The sequence below is a fragment of the Tinamus guttatus genome, unplaced genomic scaffold (assembly GCF_059628265.1).
Source record: "Tinamus guttatus ecotype Peru unplaced genomic scaffold, ASM5962826v1 Tinamus_guttatus_pri_ptg000055l, whole genome shotgun sequence".
Classification (NCBI taxonomy): domain Eukaryota; kingdom Metazoa; phylum Chordata; class Aves; order Tinamiformes; family Tinamidae; genus Tinamus; species Tinamus guttatus.
In genome coordinates this window covers 1,197,929-1,208,991 of record NW_028288589.1, presented here as the reverse complement: position 1 = coordinate 1,208,991, position 11,063 = coordinate 1,197,929, and the positions used below count along the sequence as shown (strand labels likewise).

At 39.2% G+C, this 11,063-nt stretch overlaps 1 long non-coding RNA gene across 1 annotated transcript; it reads right to left on the bottom strand.

Moving 5' to 3' along the window:
* Positions 1 to 3,068: 3,068 nt before the first annotated feature.
* LOC148595845 (uncharacterized) lies at positions 3,069 to 6,507 on the bottom strand. The gene is made up of 2 exons (XR_015914406.1): positions 6,162 to 6,507; positions 3,069 to 3,175 (listed from the first exon to the last, which is right to left on the bottom strand). It is a non-coding gene; the product is annotated as an uncharacterized LOC148595845 (long non-coding RNA).
* Between the last annotated feature and the right edge of the window lie 4,556 nt (positions 6,508 to 11,063).

The following is an 11,063-nucleotide window of genomic DNA, read 5'->3' as shown; positions in this document are numbered from 1 at the left end:
ATAAGATACTGCTAAGAGGTATAGCATAAGCATAAATAAAACACTTACTTGCACAATTTAAGCAACATTGAATGTCCACCAAAATAATAGTCAGCAGCAACAGTAATCACTTAGGATAGCCCAAGCATTGCAAGATGAAAAAGAAGCACACTTACTCTACCTGTTCTTCTGCTGAATCCACATTTAACTGTATTTTGCCCCAAACATTCCATTCTGTACACTCAATGTATAGAATACCTTCCTTTTTCACATATCAAATGCTGAATATATCCCAGTGAAAATTTCCCGATGTTCTCATTTCTGACACTTCCTATGACATTACTGTTAACTTTTCCAGAAACTCCAATAAATGTTGCACCCACTGGCACTTGTCTGAATTGAATCCATTGCCTATTCATTGCAGACTTCTACAAATCTTGAAACTGGTATAAAATGGAGAGACATTGTGCTATGAGGTTTCCCAGACAGGCTCAGGAGCTCTTATGACAGTATCTCTGAAGCTACTATAAAAATGCCAGGAGCATCTCGTTTAATGGCATTTCCGATACAAGTCAAATAGGGTGGCTATGAAAATATATATATCAGTTCAAAATGGAGATAGCCTGAAACGGAACAGCATTTGATTACTGAAGCTTTTTTTTTTTTTCTCTCTGCTTGAATCATACTTTTAAGTGGTGCTTTATAACAGCAATCTCGACTCCTTCCAGCTTCTTGAGGGGGACAAAAGACTGGATCTGGATTCAAGTTCCTGGAGTTCCACCAGCAGTTTTAAGGGAGAAAAAAACAAATTATCATAAATACTATCTCTGTGTGGGACTCATCTGCCCACAGGCAGGTTTCTGTCGATGACTGTAGCTGTATCTGACTTTAGCTGTATCCCAGCTCCAAGAGTCAGTGGAAAGAAGCAAGACCCCACATCTCCTCCTCTACTAAAAACTGTATGAAATGCATTGGATGAATCACATTTATTTTTCTTCACTGAGTGAAAGGGGAGCCTTGGCTGCTCAGTTTGGTGGTAGTTGTCTGCAGTGCAGAGTGATAGAGGATAAATCCAGCCCTGGTATCCAGCACGAACCAAACCTTGAGCAGCTCAAGCAATGTTAAGTACAGATCATTTCCAGCTCGTGCAGCAGCACAGACTGATCTGCTTTTAAAACATGTATCAAAGATAGTTGAGATGAACCCTTAGAAAGTGTCCATTTCTTTCCATGCACTACAAAGTGATGCTGGAGCAGCAGTATGGACTGACATCTTAGGTTTAAACACATAAACCCCATCACTCATGTAAGTGGTTCAGTTTAGATTTGCATGTCCGTAGCTTTTCTTTCGCTATCACAATAATGTCCTACTGCTTGTGAAGAAAAAAGGTAGTAACAACAACCTCAAGGTCTTTTAAGTAGCAGACAGATTTGCTAGGCAGCACACTTTGTGTACCTTGAAATTGAAGGTGGCTGCTATTGGGATGTCCAGAAATTCAGCAAATGATTTATAAAGACGCAATTTAAGTATAGTTTTGTTGCTGTTAACCTTGCTATTTTCTTTCTGTCTCTATGTGAGTTTTCTGCGATCTGAACTGGTTCTTTCTGTATGCAAAGAGGTTCACTCCTGCTGAGGTTCTTACATATTTTATTATTTATTTTCTAGTAATTAGTCTGAACCACTGACTCAAACAGAACTAGCCAAGTGAAAAAGAAAATATAACAAAGTCGCCCAATATGTTGTCTTTGCCTAGGGCACTAGGCAGCTGATGGCTAATGGGACAGATGATGCTCCTCTTTTCAGTTCATCCATTTAGCTGCTTGTTTAAGACACAAGAATGCTTACATGCCTTGACCCACACTACAGAACTTTCATATCTGTTCTCTGTAAAGCTGGCAGCTATTTTTTCCTGATCCTAGGAAAACTCCGTTATTTTCTTCAAAACTTGAAAATTGAAGTATTTCTCTTTGCAAATGCTGATATGCTGGCTTTCAAGAAGATTAGGCTTGCTGTATCTTCCTCTCTTTCTGTAGTGATTACAGGGCAAGCAAACAGCATCTCTGAAAGCTTCACAAGCTTCTTTCCAGGAAAAGCAAGGAATGGGAATCCACTGTCAAGAAATGTTGTGGGAGATATAATATGGAGTTGAAAAGGGAGGGGGACTATTTGAGGAATGGTGACATTTCCAAATACTAAGCAAGGTAAACAAAGTGGAACATCTTTAAAAAGATATACATGTATATATGTGAAAATAACCAGCCACTGGGGTTGTCTCTGCAGAAGGAACTGTGGGTCAAATCTCTACAGAAAACAATTTGGAGAAGGTACCTTAGACCACAAAGGGTCTGTTAGCTTCTGAGTCTGCTAACTTACTAAATCACATGTTGTCCATAGAGAGTTTCAAAGCAGAAATGAATTAGTCTGTTTGAGATAAAAGAAAGTTGTTTGATTCCTGTTGGATTATGGTTTGAATTTAGACCTGGGTCTATCACATTTATTTATTTATTTATTTATTTTTAGAAATTAAAATATTAGCCTTTTTTGTTGTTCATTCTGTTTCTGTAAGCTATTTTTATTGTTAGCTGGCAGACATATCTACCTTGGGGTTAATTCCTGTTCCTGACAATGTCAATTGCTGGTGACGTAAATTGCCTACTGGAGGCCTCTGTCTTCTTTGGGACTAGCCTACACTAGACATCTAACTTCAAACTGAGTCTTAATTTGTCAGTAGTGTAAAACTTAGATGCCAGATCTGTGATTTGAGTCCATAGATGTCTAGTAACTTGACAGCAGTCAAAGCCACTGAGAAAAAAACAGGCATGCTTCTTTAAGCCCATGGTTTGCTACAGACATAATAAAGTGGGAAAAGTTCCATTGCTATTACATATCTAAGTAGCAGTTAAGTAGAATGACTTGAAGGTGTTAACAACTTGAAGGACTTTTAAAAACACATCAACTGTCCCTGCTGCACAATATGTCACGTGTCCTATATATTTTTTTTCTCCCTTTACTCCCTGGCCTCTGGTGCATGTCAGTGCTGTTCCTGAGGTCAAACTAAGTGAGAACCTGATGGCAGGAATCAACACTGATTTCCCCATTGAGTGTGTTTATTTCTATTCATTCCCTTGGGGGCTTTGAGGTTTGTCTGTTTTGTTTCTTTCTCTTCTCATTTTCCTCCAAGGAACTTTGCTCCTGTCTGTAGTGGAGAGAATCCAGATTTGCTCTCTAGTGGTGGAAACAAGGGGTTTCCTGAAAATGTTGAAAACTCTTTGCTTTCCAGAATGTTTGTTTAAGCAAAGTGAGTTTACACAGCTCGTGCTGCGTGCTTGTTAAGCAGAAAGATCTGCAACTCACGTGTGCTCCATTCCTTCTTCCAAGGCAAAAGCTGGCACTAGAAATTTTTTAATAGATCTGTAGGAAGTTTCTTCAGAAGTATAATAAAGCACCAAGGTCCACTCCAACTCCTAAGATGGTATAGAAGGCCATTTCAAATTGTGCGTGGAATAGAGGGTTCTCTGTTCTCACAAAATCCCTCTTCGTTCACGTTCCCTCCAACCTCTCTTCAATACTGGACAGGAAAGCTCCAGGTCTCAACAAGGAGATGATGATGAAACATCCCCTCATGCCAGGAAAATTTGTAACTGGATTACTGGACTTCTTTTAAAGTGAATGACCCCAATAAATCATGAGGAAATGGGAAAATAGACGTCTCTAAGTTAGTAGGTGTTGTTATGGGTCACACAGTGATGGAATGACTTCTTTTAAGTCAAACTCTATTGTTATGTCTATATTACAGATGATTGGATCCAGATTCTTCCCAACCCCACAATCACGCACACATATGCATATGGATGAGATGGGCCTGGTTTTATCATTGCAAATAGTCTGTCCTTGCAATGGGATCTGAACCTTGTGTTGTGTGGCAGCAGAGTAGGTGGGATCCACCTTAAGATACATGTATATCCTCCATGGGATGAAGTAAACATATAGAAGGGCCCAGCCCATGAGTTGGCTTCCTGAAGTATAGAAGAGATATAGGGAAAGAACTAGAGAGTATGCAGTTTGAAGGTTTAACCACTAAATTACTTCATTTACTTTACAGAAAGCTGTAAAGGTTCCTCTTTGTTCTTCCATTTATAAACTAGCAGTTTTCTCTTCTCTCTTCAGAAAGCAGATAGAAAGGAGAGAAGGAAGCATCTTGGAAGCCCTAGTGATTTGCTATACTTAAGAAATCTTCACTAACAGCACCAACTCTAAGGAAGACAGTGAGATATCTCCCATATGGTCACACAGCACTTATGAGTAGCTCAGCTTTTCACTAAAGCTGCTTGGGTATCTCTCATCTCATCTTTATTGCAGCTTCTCACTAATCTACCCTTTTCTACTAATCTACCCCTACACTTTAAAGTGTCCCCTCCTTTCCTCCTCCAAGGGAGACATCTCACATCTCCCTTCATGAAAGCTCAAATCTCCTGTGATAGTAACAGAAAGACAAGCACATATGTTCACAGCCTTATGGAAACAAAGCAGAGTCCCTAGGCAAACCGACATGGAGTGCGCAAACCTAGTGACCTTGGCAGTCCAAAGCACCAATTGCTCCAGAGATCCACCTCCATAGAAGTGTTGACTGTATGGCATATGGAAAATCTCCTGAATGGCTGCATTTTTACTGTTAAAGGCTGCCCAGGGCTGATTTACTCTCCTCTGCCAACTCCACAGGCAGCCATGCCATTCCTGCTGCCTGACACTGCATGAACAGAGCTGCAAAAAGCTTCCTTTCTGTCATTGCACCTAATCTGGTTCCTGATGTGGCCCTCCTCTATGCCTCCAAGTTAATATAAAGTATTCTTTATATTACATTATATTCTTTATATGATAACTTTCTCTCAGGAAATGATGAGGCAGATCAAATGAAAATGTACAATTAAACTTACTTTCTTCTCTGAAAGGAAATTTGAAGTTTTAATAAACATGAATGACACTGAGAAATAGATGCTTTTCTTGGAAAATCTTTCTTTATACTTGCTAGGTCAGCCCCCAGTAATGAGTTAGGTAAATCCTAGATCCCTCGGAACATTAACATGATTATTTTCAGTTGATAACCTAAGTGCAATAATACTTTATTTTTGATTTTTTGATTAAAAAAAATAACCATTTTACCGAAAAGGATATAAAAAGACTTTCTTGTTTGCTTTTAATCAAGGCTTCTTCCTCCATGTCCCGACTTCCCATTCCCTGTGCCATGGACAAGCACAGGCAATTCAACTCAAGGCAAAGAGCAGCTTTAAGTATGTCATATGCCCATTAAATTCAAAAAGTCTTCATGTTCAGAGCAAATCTCGACAACATATTTAAAAAAAATAAGACTCTCTTGAGAGAAAAGGAGAAACAGAAGCACCTGTAATCAATCAAAAGGTTTGAAAATTGTTGGTTCTGGACTAGCAACAAGAAGTAAACCCTCACAAAGAAATAGGCTCTCTCAAGGATGCAAATAGGTTTTGCTTATGCTCTGTGTGTCCTGCATGGAAAAGAATAAAAAATGAGAGCTAAAAATGCCCTTCCTCCCTCCCCAGCTCCCCACCACCACTTCACCCAGAGCACACTGGTTTTGCAACTTTACCTTCCCTCCACATCTCCTCTGGCATTCACACAGAGCCTCACCTTGCAAAGCTCCCGTGACACAAATTTTGACTTTTTCCCCTTTATTTCCTTGATTTTCTGCACACACTTAAGCATTGAAGCTGCTGTGGAGCCATCAGCTTTTAGAGAGCATCGCCTGAGCTCACTGTGCTGCTCAATGGGACAGGTTAGAGCTTTACCTGGCCACAACAGACTCTTACATTTGCTTTTACATTAAATGTACTGTGACTGCTGCCACCAACAGGACGTTCAACAAAAATTTTCCATCTGCTGTCTTAATAGCCAGGTCTCAAAAAGAGGTAAGGAACAGATAAGAACTTATACTCTAATATCAGTTTATTTGCTGTAACAGGCTCCTCACTGTATAGTCTCTTTCCCAACCTGCCCTCCAGATGACATAAGCAGATTTGCTTTTTCTCCTGCAAAGCAATTGCAAGAGGCATCCAAAAGCTACATACTTTTAAATATGCTCATGTGCTGCACAACCTGAAATAAAGATGCTAAGACAAAGGAATAGTGAAGAAAATGTATGCAAGAAATACCTTCACGTGATCATTGATTAGGATGGCCTAAAATCATTCATTTTGGAGGAGAAGTTCAGAGGTAAAATTTGTTTCCCAGTGGCAAAAAGTCTGTTTTGTGCCAGTGATTTCTTCTGCAATAAGCTACTGCATTATTATTGATTTTCTGAGACTGGCTGCCTCAAAGTGAAAATGCTGTCATGAGTTCAACGAGTTGCAGTCTGTGTTAGTACAAAATGCTGAGCATCTTTTTTTTTATTTGCTTTATATTTTTTTAAGTCATTGTCAAAATTTAACCTAAACAAGTTAAATAGCTTAGCTTGTCAAAAAATAATTTATTGCTTTATATCCTGATGAAAATAAAGCCAAAAAATCTGCTATAAAAATGACATGCAAAAAAAAAAAAAAAAGCACAGAAAGTGCATTTCCAAAGATCCTTTATTTTTTACCTGGGGAATAATAATATTAAAAGAAGAAATGCAATTGAAACAAAAATCTGCTACAAGATTTTTCACTGAAGTCCAGTTTATACATATACAAAGTAAGATAATTAGTTTGAAAAAAAATCCAAACTTTCTACTGTGCTGGCAGTAAACCATATTGTTGTACCTTTAAAATTCAATTTGATTCCTGTTTTTACTCATGTTTGTCTCACTACTTCTAGTTCAATGTAAGTTAGACTGAAGAGATTCAGCTTGAGTCTGGCTGCTTTGCAGGGGTTCAGAAGTTTTGAAATCCAAAACACTTCAAAGTAGGGGGAAGGCAGAAAGATCATGTTTATTTTCCTTTTGGAAGGAATGCTTCCTATAAAAATAACTAGACCCTAAATTGCTATTCCATGTTCTCATTTAATTTTGTGAATGTGAAGTTAGTGCAGGATTTAGAAACCTCATGGCTCAATTCTCATGTCACTGGGATTAAGGAAATTATTGTGAAGGAAGGCAGGGTGAGGACATAAAGCACAACAGATAATCTGAAATGATTCTCTATTTAATACTGGAATAACAGTGCTCACACAAGGCACTATTGTGGAGTTGCCATTGGACTGGAGCCTATTTCATTCAATTTCCCTATACAGAGAAATTGCTCCCAACTCCCTCAGGCAGCTTTGCAGATCTGCTCAGGGATACTGAGGAAAATTAATCTGAATTAATTTTTGAAGTGGATTAGTTCAACTAAATTAAAACGCCGTGTGGACTCTCTCATTCAGAATTAAAGGGGCTTTAATTCAGTTTTGCTTCATTCAAGTTAACATTGGAGAAGCAAGACGGAATTATAGCTCCTTTAGCATTATGCCTGACTGAATGTAATTTAAATTTCCCGCTTTCCATTAGTTTGGATTTCTTTTCCTGTCTGTCCCTGCATAAACAATAATGCAGTGTCCATGGAGGATGATGCACAAGATACACAGATGGTCCACCAAAGAGATGTTGGTAGTGTGGTGGATTTCTTTCCCACTCCAGTTTCCCTTAGCCTTTGCTCAAGAGGAATGTCCAGTAAGGATCTCAGTCCTGTTGCACATTCACTCCTAGGCTTTCTTTTTTTCTGAGCCTGGCTAATGTAATTGTTGATAAAATGTGCAAATGCAAAATGGATTCATTTTTGAGCCCTTTCTAATTCAGGTCTGGAATAGTTATAGCTTCCAGTCACGAGCAAGCTGCACTGTATTTGTGCTGTTGGTTTTCTATCTATCTATTGCACTGCTCCAGAGTCCTCTGCTCCCCTTATCCATTCAAACTATTCATTATATTAAGCTCCTTATTTTAAGCATGGAAGACAGCTACTCACTGTGGGTGGGAGGAAGAGGAGGAAAAGAGAAAGGCAAAACTTTATGCAAATACTTTGAGAACATGTATGGACTCAAAAGGTCAGGAGGAAATTCCCCTTTTCACAGAAGTGAGAGACACTGTTCGTGCTGATCTTGAGGTATTTCTGATACACATCAATAAGAAATTGGGCATATTGACTAAAAAAACCTCGACTCATATTAAATCAATTAAAGGTATTCTCCATCTGGATCTACCCAAGGGGTTTGTACTGATTTAACTAAATTGGTTTCTAAACTGATTTAGTTAAATTGGTGCATAAACTGTGTGTAGAATAGCCAGAAGTAAGTACAAAAGAGCCTAAGTAAGTCAAAGAAATCCAAATGAGTATAAGAGGCACCATGGAGGAATTGGGGAAGAGTTTAAGTTGCAATCTAGCTTCTGGGAGTTATGGAGAGTGATCCTGAGCAGAGCTGCACATCTGACAAACATGTGGACATCTGGCCCTGTCCACACTGACCCTGTCCCCAGAAGCATTGGGGAGTGCAGAATAGAGCCTGGAAATCTAAATACAAGCAGTGAAGGATCCAAGATGTGGTCCTGCTGTCCTACACAGAGCCTCATCTAGCCCATGTTGCCCTAGGGAAAATAAATCAAGAGAGCAATGGAAGCACACGCATGCTTAGGAAGAATGGTCAAGAGATACAAGGTTGTACAACTCAGGTGCAACAGGGAAGTGCAGGGCTCAATGTTGATGCAGGGAAATATTCTCATGGTTAAAATGCTTCATGAATATTTGAAGTTGAAATCCTACAATAATTATTGATCTTCTCTTGCATCAGCAAACATCCTTCACTGCCCCTGTCTCAGTACCTTCAGCTGACGTCAGTAGGGTGCTGGTACTTCATTGCCAGCATGGTTTAGACATATGAACTGAATCCTTTCCTAGTTAATTCCTGTCTGTATTTTGGGAGTTAACTTCAACTATGTACTATTCATAGTGGACAGCTTGGATCATAGAATCATAGAATCATAGAATGCTTAAGGTTGGAAGGGACCTCTAGGGATCATCTAGTCCAACCCCCCTGCACACACAGGGTCACCTAGAGCACGTGGCACAGGACTGCGTCCAAGCGGGTTTGAAGATCTCCAGAGAAGGAGACTCCACAACCTCTCTGGGCAGCCTGTTCCAGTGCTCTGGCACCCTCACTGTTAAAAAATTTTTCCTTAAGTTCCTGTGGAACTTTTGGTGCTTCAGTTTGTGGCCATTACCTCTAGTTCTGTCAGTGGCCACCACTGGAAAGATGTGGACGTGACAATACAGGTTTGGAGGCTAAGGAAGTTTAATTGCAGGGGCACACCCTGTGTCAAAATCTCATGAGCAGGGTGTCCTCTGGTACTGTTTAATTTACTAATAGAAATGCAACCTTTGTATCTTGGTTTTCCAAGTCTAGAATGGGGAATTACTTGGTATGTGCTTTGTGTACTTGGATATGTTTGTAATTGATTCAGAAAATAGATATAGTGAGGGATAGTGAGTTGTAAATATTAGAGATGGATCTTAAATTGACACTGCAATAAGTTCCATATTTCTCTATCTCTTCATGTCTTTATTGAATAATAATCTCTCTGGTCATGTGCCAACGTTTCACATGTCTCTTCAGCAATGCTAAGGACATCATCATTATCTGCAGTGATGAAAAGAGGAACATGAGACTTTCTGAGGCTTCCTGAATGTTTTTGGAGCTCACTCATGTGACCAGTACTGTTTCTTTTCTGATTTTCATCATAAATCCTGACTGGAATGTATGAAATATCGATGAACATCATTGTGTCTTTCTGCTTTCCATGGAAGCAATTGTACTATAGCAACCGTGTGCCTCTGCTATAGATACACAGCATATCATTTAAAAATGACCACAAATGAAAGCACTCTTTGGTTGTTCAGCTGCTTTTTACTCAGATATGAAATGGGTCAGAGCATATATAGTCCTACAACAGATAGAACTCAACCAAAGTAGTACTCAACCAAAGATGCTAACCTTTTAGCTCAAGAAGTTCAGCACTTCTTAGCTTGGGATTTACCATCTAGACATGAGTTACTGTGGAATCTTCTTCAGTCCTTTTCATTTTCCCTTTGCAATATCTGTAAGATATTAAAACAATTAAAAGAGCGATTTATGAAAGGGTCACAGGCTTAATGTTCTCCTCCTCTGACTTCTTGCTCAGGAGTGACTCCCCCAAAGAGACTTGAATGCCTAATGGTAACAAAGAATTACTGTCAGCTGGCGAATACCATTCCTAAGAGACATGCACAACTACCCTGCAAATACTGCTTCCAACTATTTTTTATCCTTTAATCCTTTTTAAAGATTTATCACAATTATTAAGCTGAAGAATTAGAGATTCCCCAAAAACTATTGAAGGCAGAGCTCCTGATGCCTTTATACACCAGCTCGAACATGCACAAGTGCATGAGTCCTCACATGCTCCTGAATGTACCTTTCAATATATATGAGCTGTGTACAGTTGATGTTTCAAGTGGATATAGACACTATCCTCAGCCTTATTAAGTTCTGCCTCAACAGATCTTTCCTGTTTATCATCTACTGATCTACTTTTTTTTTTTTTTTCCTCCTTAAAATAACTGAAATCAACTTAGGAGGCTCAGAATAAAGAAAAAATGGCAATCAGCTTCATAAGAGAGAAAAAAAAAAAGATGATTTCACAGTTGGGATTCACAGCTGGGAATCAGGGCATCTTTTTTTTCTTTTCTTTCTTTCTTTTTTTTTTTTTTTAATTTGTATCTCTGTTTTAGTACTGCTTTCTTAGGCATGATTCAGCTCCAGATACACAAAACAATGAATTCCAGAGAAGTTCACCAAGCGTACAACTAAGTTGCACAAACCTAGGCTTCCAGTGCCATTTGAGACTGCCCAGCACATCCAATATGTGGATCCCCAACATGGGTGGATCCCCAACAGGGGGATGAAATTACAACAGCACAAACTCTTTTGGACTGTCAGCTAGAAGCTCTCCGTAGTACCTGAGAGTATCTCCAAGAGCCTGAGAAAGGGACTCCTAATGTGCTCATGCGCTCGTTATACTCAAAAGAGAGCCAGACTATGGAGTTGAGAGAGATATTCAGCTAGATAGA